This window comes from Diuraphis noxia, unplaced genomic scaffold, assembly GCF_037042655.1.
Source record: "Diuraphis noxia isolate RWA-SAM2 unplaced genomic scaffold, SU_Dnox_SAM2 contig0002, whole genome shotgun sequence".
In the NCBI taxonomy this organism is placed as follows: Eukaryota; Metazoa; Arthropoda; class Insecta; order Hemiptera; family Aphididae; genus Diuraphis; species Diuraphis noxia.
In genome coordinates this window covers 79,541,620-79,563,070 of record NW_028301712.1, presented here as the reverse complement: position 1 = coordinate 79,563,070, position 21,451 = coordinate 79,541,620, and the positions used below count along the sequence as shown (strand labels likewise).

Here is a 21,451-nt window from a genome sequence, read left to right as displayed (position 1 = left end):
TTAAATAAATACATGTGACCGTGGACAATCATAATAATAAAATAAAACAATATTACTTATATTATGGCGTACGCAAATTATTTTTTGTCCAACAACACTAATAATAGATAGGTATTTGAGTAATAATTAGTATAATATAAATAATGTTTTCAAAAAATGTATATTGTTAAAAAAACTGCGTCTTTAGTATAATTAAAAATATAATTCTACGAAATTCATTATTTAAATGCTATTTCAACATTCCATAGGTATTATATATCTATATAAATATTTTATAGTATGTATATGTACTTACAAAATCTGGATAGTAAGTTTGTAGAAATAATTATTGAGAGGTAAAGCATTTATAATCGTACTATATTATCTTTATTGTGTATCTAGAATAAATTTACTGTTATTACATAAAATAAATTATAGAATAAAATCGTGTTCTTTTGATGATTAAACACTATAAGTTTGTTTTATAATTACATTTTTAAATTATAAACGTACCAATGTAGTATATGAAGCAAGTTATAAACAAAATGTGTACCATATTTCAAATTATCAAGTATAAACATAAATTGTATCGTAAAAAAGCTCAGAGAAAGAAAGTTCTGCTTTTGTGACGTTTTAGTATTTCCAAGAAAAATATTTCAGTGGGTTGCGCAAAATTCAGATGCTTTGACTGTCTGTAACGAGTGTCGAGTGATGTTGCTCTTATAGTTTATTAATTAAACATTTTATGAAAAGCGTACATCAGCAAATACATTTAATAATGTTACCAATGTGTTTAATTTTTACAGTTTGTATTTTCGATGTAAAATTTTAATATTAGATATTTAGTATTAACATATTATAAAGCGAGAGCTTAAAATAATAATAATTATGCGTTTTAATTTAATATCAGTTTTTTGTATAACAATATAATTAAACGTTTAATGAGTAATGGTCGTCTCGTAAATGATTATTTTGTGTTCAAAGAATAGTATATTCGAACAAATACAGGGTGATTCATGAGGCGTCACTCATTATTTATAAAAACTATTTAATTTTTCAATTTTTTTTTTTTCAAAATTTTAGATCTATGCTGTTCTAAAACTATATACATTTTTAATATTTTTCACACTTATATTTATTAGGTAAATCACTATCAACTTTTGATTTTTAAATGGCAACCTATATTAAAAATATCATAAATTAATAAGGCTATTTTTAAAATAAATTTTCACATTTAAATTTTCATTTTTCGTTAATCCGTTGACGAGATATAGTCTCCCAAAGTTGGATGGTTTTGGGGTGGTGTTTGTCCTATACCTACTCCTGTGTAAATATGTTTACCTATTTTGGGGCACAACTTAAGCTTAACGATCGTACTTACTGCATTTATTTGAAAAGTGTATTATTTTTTACGCTAGAGTATAAAAATCCCAATTGCTGAGGCCGCGGTACTGACATGGTGTAACACATTTATACACTAACACCACCCCAAAACCATCCAACTTTGGGAGACTATATCTCGTCAACGGATTAACGAAAAATGAAAATTTAAAAGTGAAAATTTATTAAAAAATTAGCTTGATCAAGTCGGGAAACGGGAAGTATTAAAAATATATTAATATTATTAATATTAGTTTGAATGATATGATTTTAAATATTCATAGGAATAGGTATTTTTTTTTTAAATTTGACACTCGTTTATTTATGAAAATTATTAGACACTTATATAAATATAAATATTCACTATTAATCGTTATATTATGTATTAGATATGTATATATATTTATAAATATTAAATATCATACGAATGTAAAATAGTATAATATTATAGAATCATTAATTGTTAGCCATGACAGTAAGATATAAATACACAATGACACAATGTATTAGAATTATGCGATTTGATGATTTTTTCATTCAATTATAATAATTTTAGGAATTATGCGATTGTTTAATTGGTATGGTAAAAAGGAAATTTTCGGGAACGACATTAGTTTATTTTAATTTTGTGTCCATTCAAGATATTTTTAATTTGTAATGTTCTATTGTACTTTAAAATTAATTAAAAACATTATTTAGTAAAATTAAGATTAAAAAAAAAGTTACACAATGAAATATAGTAATTTTATGATTAAGTAAATAAAACGATTTTATTAAAATAATCATTTTTTTTTTTTTTTTGAACTTGAACAATAAAACGCATATTTTATAGAATTTTTGTTGTGATAATTCAGTGGTATAAAGTTTTTTTTAAACTTCTGTACAACTATATATTCGAGCAATAACAGTATTAAATCATGTAAAATGTACGGGGAACAATGGGAATACACGCCAGACTAATTATAAATTACCTATATATTTTTAATTATAACTTAGATTTTGTTTATTGAACGTTGGTAAAAAACCAATTATAAATTTGCGCTATTCGAAAGTATTAAAGAAAACACATTGGACGTACACGCAGTTAAGCGTGTTCAATAATTTACAGCAAATAACAATAGAATTATTAATTTAAACACAGTCCGGATGGCACGGTATAGATGATTGATGATAATAATATATATTATTATCACACTTGGCTAGGCGGTGCACGAAACACGTGTTGTGTAGCACCTCTGTGTAAGTCTCGTAAGTTATTTTATATTCTTACACGCTTTTGGTGCATAAATTAGTATACGCAGTAATAATAATATTTATACAGAGTGATTCGCCAAACATGTGCTCAGAGCTCACCCCAAGTATTTTCTTTATTAAAGAATCCAACCAAATCCTGATTTTTCGAATTTTTATACTAAACTCTTTACCTATATCTTCATAATAATGATCATATTTTTAGTTGTTTAGATTTTTATACAGTTGAAGGAGTGCCCAGTGATGGTGATAGAATTAAATGATTTTTTTTTAAAGGTTTTTATGCATCTAAATAAAAATTAGGGAAGAATTTAAAAGGAACACCTTAAAACATAATACCTAATAAAACATTTCGTTATAATTTTCTTGTTTCTGAATTATTAAAATGTATACACCAGAGATAATTAAGGATAAAAATATAAATAATTGATGTAATATTTGGTGCAGTATTTGTTGTGATCAGGCAATATTTAAAAATTATAAATTATTAACGGATTGATGTCAATATAACTAAACACTAATCTTTTCAAATCACCATATAGTCCGCTTTAAATCATTATAATCGAAAGTCTTGCACAATCTGAACTCGAACTCTTTCGAATTTCAATTTAGACAGGTAAATAAAATTTTTCAAAAAAATCATCTGTCTAAAAAAACACAATAAAGAAGGTCGGTTCTCATTTGAAAAAATATGTGTGTGTCTCCACAGGACACTTCGTAAACGATATGAAAAATTTAAATATTTAAAAATAGGGTCTTTAAGTATATCTACTTCAAAATTCAAAAAAATCAGAATTTGAATAAATACATTTAAAAATGATAAAAGGGGTGATCATGAATCGTTTTATAAATGCATTGCAAACTATAATATAAAATAATATAAAGTAGACGCGTGTGACTGCTGTTTTTTAATCGCTCATTTTAATTACAATAACAATAATAAAAAATAAAACACAACATTTGGTAGAAACCTTTGCAGTAAAAATCGTCTTAGTAACAATTTTTTTTTTTTAAATGTTTTTTTCTTGTATTTTAATGGTGTAGCTACCTATACCATCGTAGACAGAAATCCGTGCAAGTCGCGGTCGTCGAATGGCGCGGGTGTCTCTGGTGACAGTGTCTGGTATAATTCCGGTACGGTGACAACGAAAGAATAATAATAATAATAATAATATGACGATAGACGACGTCGTGGGAGGCAGCACTGGTGCGCGGTCCAAAGTCTCGCCGCGGCTGCCGCTTCGGGTAGTTTTCGCTCACGCTTCGTGCACTCACGTTCGGTCGTATCGGTGCAACGACTTCCGGCGATATCGCGTGCTATACACTGACGTCGTTCGTCCGTATCACGCGGTCTTCCCGACAACTGAGACAGGACAAATTAAGTGCGTTTCTTTAGGGCTGCCGTCCAAAATTGGTAAGTCGATGATTGATTAATGTTTCCGGTTTTTTAAATTAAATACAATATCAATGTAATAGTGATTTGTTCTACCTGGACGTAATAATAATGTGCAGTGCAAGTAGTATCAGGTATCTTTTTTTTTTTTTAATGGTCGTGGTTAGATATTATTAGTATAATTATTTTACAAAATATACTGTTTTTATTAAATTTTATTTGTTATAAAATAATAACATACTACTTTGTTTAATGGAAAATCCAAATAGGATGGTAATATTAGAGACAAGTTAAAGTTTATCGACTAATTATTGAATTATCTATACGAACTTTGATTTCCTATTATTACTTATTTATATTTTGAATTCAGTTAATATTAGTCATTGTTATGATTTTAACTTTAATTTTGAAGACAATTTTCAGTCGTAGATAAGCTCATTCACATATTATTTATTAAAAAGCTTTAGTCTCAAAAATCTTGTTTAATTGATCAACGCTTTAGCCCAATTTTGTCTAAGATCAAATGGCAAAAGTACATTTTTTGATTTAAATTGATAACTGTGTTTTGTGTTTGATAAATGTAAGACGTTTGTTACAATGTTCTTACATTTTATAAATATTTTTAAAATAGGCAGGTTGCTATGAAATGAGTTTTTTTTATAACATTTTACACTAGGAACTGTTTTATACCTAAAATACCTAACTAACAATTAACAATATTTTAGATTCTGAGCGGAGCGATGAATGTATTGATTTTACCATGATGTGTTTTTTTTTTTTTTTTTTTTGTGTCTGTCATCACGTTTTGGGGCAGTAAAAATGCTTCGATTTTTGACTTCAGTACCTCGTTTTATCAGAAAGTGAATCTAGTTGGTACTTTGGGGGGTCAAAAGTAAAAAATTCTTAATACTTTTCTAAATAATTGAGAAAAACAAACTAAAAATTAAGGGAAAAACGGGAAATTTTACGCACACTCATTTTTCGACAAAATCGATTTTGGTTTTTGATGTAACTTTAAAACAAATGACCATAGATACATGAAATTTTCACCTAATGTTTATATAAGTATATTCTATCCACCATGCAATTTTCAAAAAATTTCGACTTAAGTTGAACTATTCATAGGCATTTCAAATTTTCGATCATTATTAGTTTTTTTTAAATTAATATCGATAAAAATTTATTTGTTAGGCAGAAAAGCTTGAAAATTTAATACAAGGCTCTTAACATATTGTTACAATAGCAGTTGAAAAATAAAAGAAATTCATAGTCACAATTTTTTTTTATAAGCATTCAAAGTTTGAATTTTGACAAAATACGTAAAAATCATAGAAATTCATAAAAAATTTTCTTTAATACAAGATTCCTTACAAGTTTTTCAATCTTTATCACAAATAAAAATTCCACCTGAAATTCAAATTAAATTTTTATGAGCATTTGAAATTTAAATTTTTACAACATTGGAATTTCACTTTTAGCGATTTCCTTATTTTGGTGTAACTCTAAAACAAATTACCACAGATACTTGAAATTTTGACTGAATGTTTATATAGGCGTGTTATATATTTGATAAAATTTTCAAAATATTTAGATTTGTTTTGAGCTATTAACTGACATTTTAATTTTTCAACTTTATTAGTTTCTTTTTCTATAAATATCGATAAAAATTTATTTGTTCGGTAGAAAAGCTTGAAAATTTAATACAAGGCTTCTAACACATTGTAACAATAGAAGTTAAAAAATATTAAAAATTCGTAGGCACAATTTTTTTTTATAAGCATTTAAAGTTCAAATTTTGACTAAATACGTAAAAATTACGGCAATGTTCAAATTATCTTAGATAGAAATTCATAAAAGTTTTTATTTTTAATTCTAAGATTTGAAAATTTAATACAAGGCTCCTAACATATTTTTACAATAGAAGTTGAAAAATAAAAGAAATACATAGTCACAATTTTTTTTTATAAGCATTTAAAGTTCAAATTTTGACTAAATACGTAAAAATTACGGCAATGTTCAAATTATCTTAGATAGAAATTCATAAAAGTTTTTCATTTTAATTCTAAGATTTGAAAATTTAATACAAGGCTCCTAACATATTTTTACAATAGAAGTTGAAAAATAAAAGAAATACATAGTCACAATTTTTTTTTAAGCATTCAAAGTTTGAGTTTTGACAACATATTATGTAAAAATCACGAAAATACAGAAATTATTTTAAGCTAGAAATTCATAAAAAAATTTCTTTTTATATCTAAGATTTGAAAATTTAATACAAGGCTCATAATATATTTTTACAATAAAAATTGAAAAATAAAAGAAATGCGTAGTCACAATTTTTTTTTTACAAGCATTCAAAGTTTGAATTTTGACAACATACGTAAAATCACGAAAATTCGCAAATTATTTCAAACTAGAAATTCATAAAAATTTTTCTTTTTAAAACTAAGATTTGAAAATTTTTAATAATCTATAATATATCCTAGACAGATAAACCGTCTTCGCTCAGAATCGTTTTTCGTATACAATGATATAATATCATTGGATTCAAATTTAATTCCATCCATTACAGTAACCCACTTGTAACCCACTGTAAAGCAGAGCGACATACACGACTTACCCGCTTTTTTTAGATTTAACTTTATTAGAGTTTTGGATGTTTAGGATTTAAATTGAAATATAAGATTACTTAAATCAATTTATGTTTTGAAAATTAAGATTCTTTGTTAGATAGGATCATAATTTGTTTTTTGAATGCAATGATTCATCAATTTTATCAAATTCAAAGTAATAATTTAATATTGTTTTACAATTGATGAACGAAATAAACTAAGGAAGCTTCCAATACCATGTATGTATGTTATATACATAGACATATAGTTTATAATATCTTGTTGATATTTGAATTTAAAAAAAAATGTTTTAGACAGGAAAAAATTTACAACTAAAATATCTAATGACTTATTGTGCATATACGAGTAAGTATGTATTTTATTTAATGCATTCAATTGAAAAGTTTGCCATGAGTTAGAAAAAATAGATATTTTTGCATTAATGTGGTTAGTGATTTTTTTATATAGATCAATGTAAGAATTTAAAAAATTTCCTTTTTTATCAGTAAATTTATATTATTTTGGATGACTTTCAATATGAAACTATGTTATATATATGTATTATGTATTATTGTAGTCTAATAATGGCAAGTGCTTAGCAAAAGTAAATGTAAAACTCGATATACGCACAACTACTTATATATTACTGATTATTAATGATTATTAAACTTTATACCAACGCCAACACTATATTATTTTTGCTAGTTGTATTGAGATAAAAAAAATCTTCGAATTGGATTTGTAACGATTTGGATAAAATGAGATAGATATTTGTGATATAAGCGAGGCAATTAACTCACACAAACATAAATATTTGTTTTGAATATTATTCAATATTAAGTGTTTTATTTGCGGGGTGTCAAGTACATATGCATGTGGTGGTCTCGGTCTGAAGTGTTTCGGAAACTGTTAAATAGTTTTTGTTTTCTTTTTTTGTTCCTTTGGGAAAACACATGGCTACCCTCTCGGCGGAGCCTGTGAGTCTAGCCAGTTGATGATTATAGATTTTGTGAAACAAGCCATTTTCGCTTTTGTTGAAAGAATTTCGAAAGTTTACACAATAATCACAGATGATTAGTTACATGTTTAATCAAATTGTTCCACGCAATATCGCGCGAGTGTTTGAATTTGGACGATTGCGTACAGGCAAGATCTATAATTTTATATTTAAGAGTAAAAAAATTCTATTTTATTTTGATCCTAATCATTATATTATCTTACATGGTCCTTGACGAGAGTTCGACCGGGCGGGTTATCGATTTGTTATGTATATGATCTATTTAACTATAATATGCTGCACCTGCAGGTTGGATGTAATTAAAGGATTCGGTGAAGTGCAATCATAAAGAATTATGTTTCCAAATGTCTACGTATACAAATCAACTTATATTAAAATCAACTCATAAAATACATCTGAAACGAGTTACAAGTTTTTTTCTTTTTCATATCTGCATACATTTTACTTGACTTGCAAGGTGGAGTTCAACATTTACGGGTTAAAAGGAAAATTCGTTTGTTAGTTCTTTGTTGTTGTTTTTTATAAATCTAACTGGTATTTATTTTGCTTTTCTCTCCCCCGCTCTTGCTTAATGCTTTTAGAGTTTGTTTATAGCGGATTTACTCTAAACAAATTATGCGTACTCACATCCAGGTTTCTCTCTTGTTATTTGGATATCATTTTTATTAAGGTTGCAGTATTTCAAAAAGATGCTTCACAAAAAAAATCCTATATTTTTTCACTCCCACAGCAGTATCAAAACTCTATATACGTGAATTAAAAAATTAAAAAAAAACATTTTTCTGTTGCAAATTTTAATGTAAGCGTGTAATACCATTGAATCTCGAGTTATCTAATGTTGCAACAATAAAAATGAAATATTAACTATTGTAAAATATTGCTTTTTAGAATAAATTATAGTTACGGATAAAATAATGCAAATATATTCAATGGTTTTCATACTATTTTGTCGTGCCCATTATGAGCAAGAGACAGAGTTTACAATATCTCGCTAATAATATTTCAGGTCTTTGTTTAATAAAAATATAGAGATACGGCATAGGAATGTTTATCAGTATCGGTAAACAATAATTTTACTCTAAATAAATAGTAGATAATAATACAGTTATGTATTTATAATAATATAACAATATAGGTACCTCATTTCATTGTATTAGAGTTGTATTGTTTATTGGGAATTTTTTTTTTAAATTACGACACAATCAAAACTGTAATACATTGGATTTTGAACTCGTAGTGCCTATTTAACTTTTTAGTTTTATTGACAATGGTTAATTATTCAGAAATAAATATCTAAATTCATGTAGGTTACCAATAATAGGTAGGTATTATAGATATCTAAATAATTTTCAATACGTAAAATATATTCGATTTAGTTGAACTATTATAGCGGGCTTATATAAACTTACAATTCAAAACTTAAACTACAATGTATAACATTGTGAATTTAATTATAAAAGGTTGATACTTAATTTAAAAGTTTTAAGTGTTCAAATACTTCATATCCAAGCGGATTTAGGAAAATGTGAAAATAAATTATTATTTACCATAGGAATATCAAATTCAGTTTTATTATTGACATATATAACTATATGAGATAGTTGATAAACCTCAATATCTCTGAAACGAAAAATACATTTGATCGTATGATTATTTTTCAATAAGACTAGAGTTTGAACTTGAATCATTTTTATAGTACCTACCAGCTACTTACTTAATAAAAAGTTTTAGAAAATTTTTATAAATTTATGAGCTTATAAGTAGTTTATATTTATCTGTTGCATGTGAAAATCAAGAGTGTAATTATACATTTTTTGATGACCTGAATATTGAATTGATATAAGACGTATGAGGTACATGAATTTTGCTCATTCTAGATAAATTAAATATAAAAATAAGCTATTTTTTATAAGAATGGTAGATTTTGGTAGGCCAGTGGTTGGTTAGTTCCCGCTGATGCATTTATGTTGGATCATAGGTATCAAATTTTTTGTGTTATTAGCTTCTGAAATACCGTAAATATGTCTTAATAATTTAAAATTATTCCACATAGATGATGATAATAATAATAATAATAAAAAAAAACATCTGTAAGAATCTATATAAACTGAAGGTAATAGGACAAAAATAAAATCAATTATAGTGGAGTACTTCTTTGAAAAATTAAATTACCATAAATGCTGTGGTGTATAGGTATCTATAGACTATAAGTAATAATGCATAGTTATTATTGAACCTACTTAAAAAAAAGGTTTACTTACATTTGAGGGGTTTTATTTTAATTATCATGCATTCGATCCTGTAAAATAAAAAATTATAAATTAATATATTTTCAAGTCTCTTCTAAATACCTAGGTAATTTTAAATATTCTTTTAAGACGCGTATGATGTATCCGAATGTTCTTAAGTGTTGAAAAACTTCTTACTCATTATGTTATTATTTAATTATTAAAATAGACTTAGAGTTTCTTCATTTGTATCCCTTCTTGATTTCTGTTCTTATGTTGATTTAATTATCCGTAATATGATTCGTTTTATACGCGTCCTTGGTTATACCCGTGAACCTTAATGCGCAAAATTGCCTTGTTGTCTGTAACGCGTTGGATCGTTATAAATATTAATAAATGGGTCGATGATTTGGTCTCTCTATTCTGTGACTGATATTTGGAGGATAAATCGTGTCCAGAATACATTTATCAGTTTTTATGGTTTAATCCTAAATATTACGTTCCTTCCTCATGAACATTATAGACTTGTTGTATACAAGTCATAGGCCTAAATTCTTCAGAAGAAAAGCGTAAGAGTTTTGGCACACACTTTATATGGGGTACTCTTAAGAGGCCATTTAGATGTTGAAATGCCTCAACAAATAGAACAGGTCACTTGAATTTTATTTATAATTCCCTGAGGAAAATAAACTTTTCAAAAAATACTTGTACCTTCAACAGTATAATGCGATCATCAGTATTGACCATATTTACCTATATTTTATTACATTTCTTTTTCATTTAATTATTTTGTCATCTAAATGTACTGAAATGATTATAATTATAATTAAAATCTGTAAAGGTATAAATAAATAAAATACATAAAAGAGTTTAATGTTAAATAAGTGCATTTTGCAATTCAGTGGTAAAGGTAATTATTAATTATCAGAGTACCTACTTGTATTAGTTGTCAGGATATCCTAATCGATCAAATTATTAAATTATTTCATCAATTTTAATCTTAAGTTGTATTCGAAGGTATATATTTATATATAAATAAATCTTTTAAAACACTGCTATCGCTGATCTTATTACTGTCTTTATCATGAGATATAGTCCAATTTACCCTTCAAAACTCGATGGCTTAAGATTATCAGCTTAACTTTATAAAAAAAAAAATGTCTTCACCAGTTGACCATTTATAAATTTATAACGATAAGAATTATTTTATGTTTCTAATAATAGTTAAAAAATATAAATATATTTATATTATACAGTAAAAAACTACAAGGACATCGGAAAGCATAAGGACTTTAGATTGCCTATGTAAAGAAACACTAAAATATATTTTTAGAAAGCCTTTATGGTATCTACGTTAGTAATAGGCACTTGTTTGATTGTTTTCTATGGTTAACTCGGAGATCCACCTAGCACTTTATAAAATTAATTAATTAATAAATATATTTTATTTTATGATGTTTTCAATTTAATCTACATGCAGGTTGCATTTAAGATAATATTTCTTTCATAGGATATTTATAATTTTGTTGGTTCAATTAGTGGTGTTTTAGTGTTTTAGTAGTCAGTTAAATAGTCGACATAATAATATGTAGGTACACGAAGTTATTGTTCATTATTATGTTCTTATAAATATTATACGAGTATATTTTGTTTGCAAAAAGAGTTCATCACTTGAGTCGTATCGTAGTGAGAAAAATTACAACTTGAGCTGTGAAAGTATATTATAAAAATAATTATTTACGAATATACTAGCTTATATATTGAAGTATATGTTATTATTACATTTAAAAATATAAAAATTCTACACTAGAGAAAACAATATATAATGCTAGAATAATAAAGTAATATTTTGTTATGAAGAGCTTTATGCGCTATAATTTCTAAATTTTTACTTTCTTGTATACACTTTTCTTGTCTATAAATATAATATGTTTATTATGTATATTGTTTACGTAAAAGTCTAAAACTATGGAAAAATACATTTTTTAGTAATATTATATCGTAATACAATTCCAGGTATCGAATATGGTTGTATGAATACTGAGTTAATAATATTGCTTATACATCTGTCATCCACTAAACAGTAGAGGTTAAGGTCTAAATTAAATTTTACATTTACATAACATACCTAACTATTGATAATTAATTTACATTTTAGCATGATTTTTGTTTTACTGGCAACTCTGAATAACTCAAACAGAGTTATATTTAATACTTTAATATTAATTTTTGATTTATAGAATTTATCTGTTAAATCATTAATTATTTGGATGGAAAATTGAAGCATATTATGAACTTAAAATCAGTTTTGATATTTGGATAAATAAAGACGAGGTGTTTGGAGATACGGCATTAAGTGAAATCCTTTAATACTGGTAGCAGAATTTGATAGCCGACTATTAGTTTTGTTTTTCTTACAGCAGTCATCAGTCTGTCTGAAACGGATTAAAACGGTTCTTACTTGACGGTTCTGTCTTATCCATTGCTAACTGAAATCCTTTTTATCTGGCTACACTCAGGAAATACAAAAACTAATAACAATAATTCTTTTTTCTCAGAAATCGAAAGTAATATTAATATCTAACTCAAATTTATTATTACTTTTGGGAAAAGTTTACTTGGCTTTGTTAATTAAAATTTAATTGCGCAGGTAGTTATTTTAATCGTACAAAAATATTGTTTTTACTTGGTGATGTTGCTTTAACAAAATATTATTTACTGAAAGTATACTCAACTTCGTATTTGGGTTCTAAGAACTAAGTGAAAGTTTTTCTTTAGAAAAAAAAAAGATTTTTATTAGATGTATTTTTCAGGTTTTATTACTATTGAAACTAAATACACACGTGCTTCCATAAATAAAATAAACATAATAATATTTCTGTTCTTGAAGGTTATAAGAATTTCCTCATTATTGATATTATGTTATTTAAATAAATTGCATATAGTTTTCTGTAACTGAAGATGATAATTTTATAATATAAAGGTTAAAATATTTTTTATTTACATAGTTTTTATTTTCAATATTTAATACTTTTTAATTCCCGTAAAAAAAATAAGATTTTACTTGTTTCCTTTTAAGCAGTCAGTAGGTTAATTATTTAGTACAATTAAACATATTTAAGTTTTTGCCACCCTAAGAAGGCTGTAATATTTAACTTTATTATTTTATTAATTTTACATCTATTTCTATAGTTATTTAATTTTTATCACCAATTTTCTTTGAATAAAACTAACACCTCATCTTTTATCTACTGTATGGCTACTTGCTTATATACAGTGAATTATTATTGGAATTACAATTTCAGGTATAGGCATATAATAATGTATTGGTATCTATCAGGTATTGATTAATTGTTTTATTGGATCGTAAATTTAATCATAAACTAAAACAAAATTAATATGATATTAAACATTAAGACATGACAAATTACATCAAGCATATTATCCCATCTATAATTTATTTTTATAGAATACAGTCGACAGTTGTAATTCCTAAGCAAAAACCATTTTTTATTAAATAATTGATCATCGTCGTGGTTCAAAGTAGTTGAATAAAAAATAGGTATATACGAATACTTTGGAAAAAATACTTCGTTGATACTCTGAAAAGTATAATATTATAAAAAGAGAAATAGTAGGAATGAGTTCTTCGAATTTCCACTCGTAATCGTAAGCAATAAGCATACACTAGTTAGGGATATTATCTCGAATGCTCTTGTAGTTAGTAGGCTCCATCTGGCCCAGATTATATTTTCTATTGTATTATAATATAAACGTGCGCAATAATGTTTATATTTCGTTTTGTAGGCGAATTCATATAGAATGTTAGAATGTTAAATACATGTATTTTATAATGGTTCAGAATAATATTTCACGTTATACATTTTTGGCATCGCAATAATTAGGTTTTATATTAATATATATTTTTGAACACCTATGTAGTTCGTTACAAACAGCATTAAATAAAAATATATTGAAAGAGTTTATTTTGGTGGTAAAAAACCTGAATGGCTAGTGAAGCGCAAACAAAATCATAATTAGTGTCCAACTGCAATGGTTAGTATAATTAATTATAATACAAATTGATTGAACTTTTGTCCTCAGAATTCGCTTTGTATTTTTCGAATTAAAAATGAAATAAAAGAGGATTAGCTTAGCGAGAATTGGTTTGTAGTTTTGTACAATGAATACCCAATCAAAGTTTATTCGTAAAATGAAAAAAAATATTTTAACACCCTCTATCAAAAATAAAAATTATTTTCTACTTCTTTTTCCATTGAATAATATTTAGTTTAATGTTCATAATGGATGTGTAGGGGAATAAAAGCATTTATGTTTGCCCATTGAACCATGTCGAATTTTTATTTTTCCAATTAAAACAATACTAATTAGCTTTAGTTTCCTTTTGGTGACCCAAATGAAGCTCTACTGCCATCCTATAATTTTGCGGTGTTTACAACTCATGCTCTGCAGGGGTATGTATTATTATATACTGTTTTAACATGTTTATTATTTCTGAATATACATATTCAACAAACCCATTTAAATCCACTGCTATACTAAGTTAAATTTTCTGTATATTGTAATTGTAACATTAGGTAACAACCAGTTTTAACCTCGTTTTGAATCGAGCTAGGAAACCACAGGTTATTCAAAAATAAAGATTTTTCTGTCATGTCTGCAGTGAAAGATTTTCAAAATTCTAAAATACGTGTTACAATTCTTTCATTGAAAAATATTAAATTTATTGGAAATAAAAGTAACATGTTATTTCTAACTTGTGTTTGGAATGTTATATTTTTCATTTCATCCATGAAAAGTAAGACCTAGTTTTAAATTATTAATTATGAATGTAATGATTAATAATATACTATTCTTTGTTCGTATACAGCTATAATTTAGAAAAAATTGAACAACGATAACAATGGCATCAGAGTGAATTGCAACATAATTCTACTAATTTAAATTATTTATAGGAGTGTAAAAAATCAGTTCTTAACTAATGCGTAATTTAAAAATAATATAAACTATAGTATAAGGGTTAATATAATACATAGGCTCATATACTTAAAGTTATCGATCATATCGTTAAAGATAGAGAAAAACGACACATTGGTTCATCCTATAAATAATTTATTAATTTTTATTTAGAATAAATAGTAATACTAAAAATTTAAAACCATATAATATACGAACCCGTTAAAATTGTTATTATATTTTTATGTTACCTATAGTTTATAGTTTTTTATAACATTATTTAAGAATATTATCGTTGTCTTCAACAATTTTACTATAAAGCTATCTATTTTTCAATAAGTACCTAAGTACATGTAAGTTGTTAAGCCACAACAAAATGTTATTAAATGATCGTTATTTTTATTTATGTTCTCGCAATTTATTTTTTAAATATTGTTTTTCCTATTGTTATAAATAATGTACTCATTATAAGCTAAAAAATATCTACATTGTATCATTAAATAAATTACTGTCACCAATACTCACTATACAAAACTTTAATATTCTAAAAACATATAAAATAATATGTCTTCACAATTCTAACTAAGGTTCAAATTAATTTAACCAGTAATAGACTGAAACCAGTTTGCAAGTTCGTTTTATTAAATATTTAGATTTAGTTTAAATTATTCATCAACACATTACAATCAGTGGTGGTTAAATTACTTTGTCATAGTGATAGGGGTGGTTGATTTTTTATCGTGCACAACTATTTAATTATTCAAAATATAATTTATGTTTGGCAAATATTAAACATTGAAAAAAGTCATGAGCAGATCTCTACCCCCCTCATCACCTTCTGTTTGATCAACACTGATTAGGATATGAGGACACTCGCGCTTCTAAAATATAATTTAATTATTATTAGTATTAATAAATATTAAGTACCTAAACGAAGAAGGACCAAACCTAACCTAACAAATTATACAGGGTGAAAACTATCCATGCTCCTTTAACCATGGTGTTTTATATTTACTGTAGTGTTACGAGATGCCGTCGCGTCGTGTCAAAGCACTAATTCAAACAAATCAACGATTTATTAATAGTTTACAAATTAAAAAAATTGTGAAACTAAAAAGAAATAATTTTATATTCAAATAATTGTGAATTAAATTGTTTATTAAAGAAAATTACAATACATGTAATGGCAATAATGATATTATGATGCATGAAACTTGAAATTCTCACCAAACATAATATTGAAGATAATTATTAAAATATATATTTATTATTTAATTTTTATTAAATACGCATAAATAAAGAGTATTAAAAATGTGTTGCCAGCTATTCTAAATTTACAATTTTTTATGTACCTATGATTGTCTTTGTATATCATATCAATAAAAACTTATTATCACTTAATGTAAAGAAATCAGTATGCATGCCGATAGTCACAAACCGATCACAGCTTCCAGTTGGAGTGAACTTCATATTACATCAACGTCCCGCAAATAAATCAATCTGTAATTGTAAACCACTTAAAATGGTACAACAATTTAAATATTTAGGAGTCATAATGGATCAGGAGCTGAAATGGTCTGAGCATATAAAATTTATCAAAAATAAAATCCGGAGGTTAATTTCCTTATTTTATAAAATTCGCTTCCTTAAGAAATCAGTGGTACGGCAAATTTATATGGCAATATGTAATTCACTCTTATTATATGGTATAACATGCTGGGGAGGCGCCAGCAGAACAGACATAAAATCGGTATATATTGCCCAGAAAATTATTATAAAAGTAGCCTACTCGTTACGGCCAACATATCCTTCAATAGATATTTTTAAAAATACTAACATACTATCAAGGTATAAGACACATTTTATTTTATTTTATTATATATTATATAAGTAATATGTATAGGAACTCCGTATACCAGAAACGAGCTTGCTCAGTTGGTATACGTATTAGCTCTTATCACTATTATTGTAATAATTTAACTTTTGAAATTTAATTATTGTATTAAAATTATGATATTGATTTTGCTGAAATAAAAAAATATTTGCATACAAACTTGTACTATATTAATACCTACTTGGTAATACTAATCGGCAATCGATATATTAATAATTATTGAATAAGCCTATTGTACATTTACACGTCATGTTTTACAAATCATGCTATATTATTACTTTTATTTAATTACGCCTGAATAGTTTTTTCCTTCTATATGGCGTATTACATAAATAAGTTTATCAATTTCAGTTTAAAAATTCTTAATATTATATGATATACTTAAAAAATGTAATTTATGTTGCGTGTTTTCTGGTTTTGGAATAGGTATTTAAATGGTATTTTTCTTTTTTTATAAAGGTTAATAATATTATTGATCATGCACTGTTTAAATTTTTAAATTAATTCAATATTCAAATCATAGTTTTAGGTTTTGGAGATGATTTATTTAAAAACTGAATTATATCTAGATTTGTGCTTTACAGAGATAAAATATTATGAAATATATATTATTTTAAGTGGAAACAGACGAGGAGTGTTAAAAAATTTCCGAGATTGATTGAATACGTTGCAATATTCATCCACAGGGTTTGAAAGTTACGATTATATTATTATACAGTTTTTCTAATACACGTGAAATTGACTTGTGCTCTAATAAAATCATGTAATTTTTCGGATGACGGAATTTTGAAGTCTTTCTTGAGTGGTGATTATTTATCGTATATTTTCAATCTGTAAATTGCATGTTCCAATATTAATTTAAAATTCGATTTTCAGTTGATATTTAATATTCAAACAAGGAATTAATGTATGATTATTGCATATTTGAATTCGACCAACGTTTGATTAGGGAAATCATAGTGAAACATTATCAAAGAACTGTAGTTTATGATTTATTTACCTTTTTCAGTTCATACTTATGTGAAAATTCAACTGTAACAAATTTTCCAAAGAATTTAGAGTCCTTCCCAACATGTAGCATTAGAGTAATCTTTTTCAAATGGCTCGATATTGTAAGAATTTAAGAATATTAATTAGATTTAATTTTCGTATTTTCCATATACAATTTTGAATTTGAATATTGCAAGTACCTTTTTGTATTCTGTATACAAATCTAGTGATACGGTAACCGGGTAGTGTATATCTACTAGGTATACAAGTGAAATACTGTGATTAATATGTACGAGAAAGCTTTACTATACTGTAATTACTATAGTTACTTCACTGTCGTGTGACATTTGGATAACGTCTAAACACAGACATTTGTATTTAAAAATGAAAATTACGAGATATGAGAGCAAAGTTCGAATTTAGTTTAAATAATAGAACTTTTATGTTGGTGCTGATTAAGAAATGCAAAATATTTCGTGAACTTTTAGTCATCAATTTGTCGACATCAAAAACTGAAGTGTGAATAAAAAAATACTTTTACGTTTGTGTGATTTTATGTTTAATTTTGTTCACTGTAAACATAATACATATTTAAAGTATTAATGACAGTCTGAATAGTAGTCATGTTATGCTTTAATATTTCTTAAATCGTGTATTCGTGTAATGCATCTAAGTAAAAAAATTTAATATTTTCCTCTCCTTGATTCAAGACTTTTTGATATGCCAAATTCATATTTATTTTAGTTCGTTTTGAATGATATAGAAGTCAGAACAAAGTTGAAGCATCAATAATCGATTTATGACAGCTATTTTTTTTGTGTCCAATATGAATTTACGGTTCGGCCATGGTTCAGTCGCTTTTCGAGTGCCGTCTAAAAAGAATAAAGGACGGGGAAATAAAACTTTCGAAATTAAACCTACACCCAAGAATACAAACTACTGTTTGGACTGACCATTTCCTACGGAGAAAACAATACGGTGCTATTGTGTAAGGATTTAATTCAATTTTCTCGTATAGTACATCCGCTCATGTATATTAGCAACGTCTTTCTTTTATACGTTTTATAGAAGCGATCAATAACAGTTGCGTGTTTAGAGATTTAAGGAGCAAGACTATTGTAAATCATTGAAGTTTATTCCAGTAAAACCCGCTGATATAGACATATAGTGAATTGCAATAGATAAAATAACATCGATGTTAAAACACAATGCCATATTCCATATATGTGACAAAGTCGTCGAAAAATACTTGTCAAATCATAAATTTTATTAATGAATATTTGTATATGTTTGTATAATATCATAATATATTGATACATTGTTAAATATACAAATCGTATTGAATTATAGAGTTAAGACATAAACGAAAATCTTTATCTAGGTAAGGATTCATTATGAATTGTAAATTGCAGATATTTATTATTAAGTAGGTTAGTAGACATTGGGTGGGGAGAGGGCCAAAATTCATTTAGGAAGATGTTTTAATTTTATATTTAAGTATACATTTAACATTTGGAAGGCTTTACATACCAGTAGCCATCGATTTTCATATTCATAAAATTAAATATTAAATAGAAGTTAGGAATATGACAATTATATTTTTCAGAAACCGGAATCATACAGAAATTATATTGTAATTTAATTTGTGCAGAAATTCAGGCGATGAGACTGAGTGTTTTAACAATCAAAACACGCTCATGTGTACGCCACTGAGTAGACAAATTTTGTTAAAAGCAAAAACTAAAAATTTTGTTAACATGTTAATTACAATTTTTTACGATGGTCATCAAGTAACAAAATACAATGAATTAAGATTAAAAAATAATTATTATTTTGAACTCAACTTAGTTTATTAATGTAGAATTTTTTGTTATAAAAATTTTTAATATCGCATTAAAAAGACAAATATTTATTGAGATTTAAATGTTTGTGTATTTGTTTATAATTTCATTATATATATTGAATACGTACCTAAATTTAAATTGTTGTTAGTCTAAATTAATAAAAATATTGTGTAACGATTGTTTTGCGAATGTTGTGTGAAAGAGCAGAGTACAGATGATGAATTCTTTTTCATTTTACGGTTTTTGATCCTCATTTACTAACCTCTATACAAATTGTTTTATGTATTTTATCATTTATCAGTTTTAATAACTTCACAAGTGTTACAGTGTGAGAAATATAATTTGATAATATATTTTTTGAAGAACAACGCAAAAACTGTCAACAATTCTATGTTTCTTAATTTAATTTGAGCCTTTTAAAAATCAATTTTATAATGTATGTTAGTCGGAAACAAATAATATTAAAAAAATGTTAATTTAACTTAATCAAAATGGAAATATAATTTCATAATATGTATACTGTAGAAAAATTACTTGAGATTACGTATTTATTATTTTGTAAAGTCAATATTGATTATAAATTTTATTATTTTTTTGTTAAACATTTTAAAATTTTAAAATACATTGCCTAAAGTGTGATTCATCACAAAATATAGTAAATATTAAGTGTAGAGAAATCAAAAAAAAATAATTATGTGATATCTCACGCTAAAAAGATATTTGTTTAATGCAATAATAATAAATCTGAGTGACAAACTAACAAATCGTATACTAAAGACTATACTGTGCGATTTGGGATATTCGTTGTAGAGTAATAGAAACTAGGAAATGTGGTTACTTTCATAAAGATCTAAAATTATAGGAATTAACAAATTAAATGTTTTAACATAGTAGTAGTCTACCTTGTATTTGGTTGCTTAAAATAAAACTGGTTTATAATGTTTTACCCAAATGTCGAAGAAACGAAGACTTTTGAATGGTAACCGATAAAGCTACCTCTATAATTACTATAGTTTTTTTTTTATGGTCAACTTTTGGGGTAGTAAATATAATTTGTCGAATAGAAATTGGATCCCAGTCAACATTAAAAGTTTTATGATACCTGCATGAAGTGTGTAACTTTTAGTACAATACTTTAATCTGTAATACGATTTACGTTTTATGGATTTTCTGTGTTAAAATAATATTATCAATCTTATTCTCTAGTATAAAAAATGTGTTAAATATTTCAAATAACATTTTCGTGACATATGACGTTATTTGTATGCATGAAATATTTATATCAATGCAGTTTCATTCTACCATAACAATATGTTAACTTTAAATATTGTCAAGGGATGTAAAAAGCAATATTTTACCTTTACTACCCTTTTTAATGTCAATATAATAGTAGGTCGTGTGAGACCTTGTTGGTTTTCAATCCAATAGCTTCCTGAGCTCAGCAATTTAATTACCACTTTAAAGTACCAACATAATTAATTCATGAAAAGCGAGTTCAACGTGTAATCACTAGTCCACTTGTTCGAATTTTATTCATTAGTTGAAAACGTTTAATAAATTCAATGGTTCTAAAACCGAATGATTCATTAAACCGATCTGAGAGGCTGTATAATTCATAGCAATTTTAAACAAATTTAATTTATTAAAAATTATAAATGAGCCGTGTTTGATGAAAATAGACGCGCTGTACTATAGAAATGTGTAATAATTAGTATATGTAATTAATATTCACTAATCACTTACCATAAAAATATAACATTATAATATGTTTTACCAATAAAACAACTTGCATTTATTAATTTTGCGCTTTAAATCGTGTGTACACTACAATGTCTTCCATCTTGTCTGCCTGATTTTAATAATGTTATTTCGGTGCACCGAAGGT

At 25.9% G+C, this 21,451-nt stretch overlaps 1 protein-coding gene across 5 annotated transcripts in view; it reads left to right on the top strand.

Moving 5' to 3' along the window:
* The first annotated feature begins 3,866 nt into the window (after nt 1-3,866).
* Nucleotides 3,867-21,451, top strand: part of LOC107169961 (uncharacterized) — a 232,760-nt gene continuing 215,175 nt past the window's right edge. For 4 of the 5 annotated variants that reach the window (XM_089219649.1, XM_089219651.1, XM_089219650.1 and 1 more), the window contains exon 1: nt 3,867-4,024. The gene's annotated coding sequence lies outside the window, so the exon portion shown is untranslated. Of the gene's footprint in view, nt 4,025-4,046; nt 4,138-21,451 lie in introns of those variants that run through there. The other variant, XM_089219648.1, reaches the window with a different exon arrangement.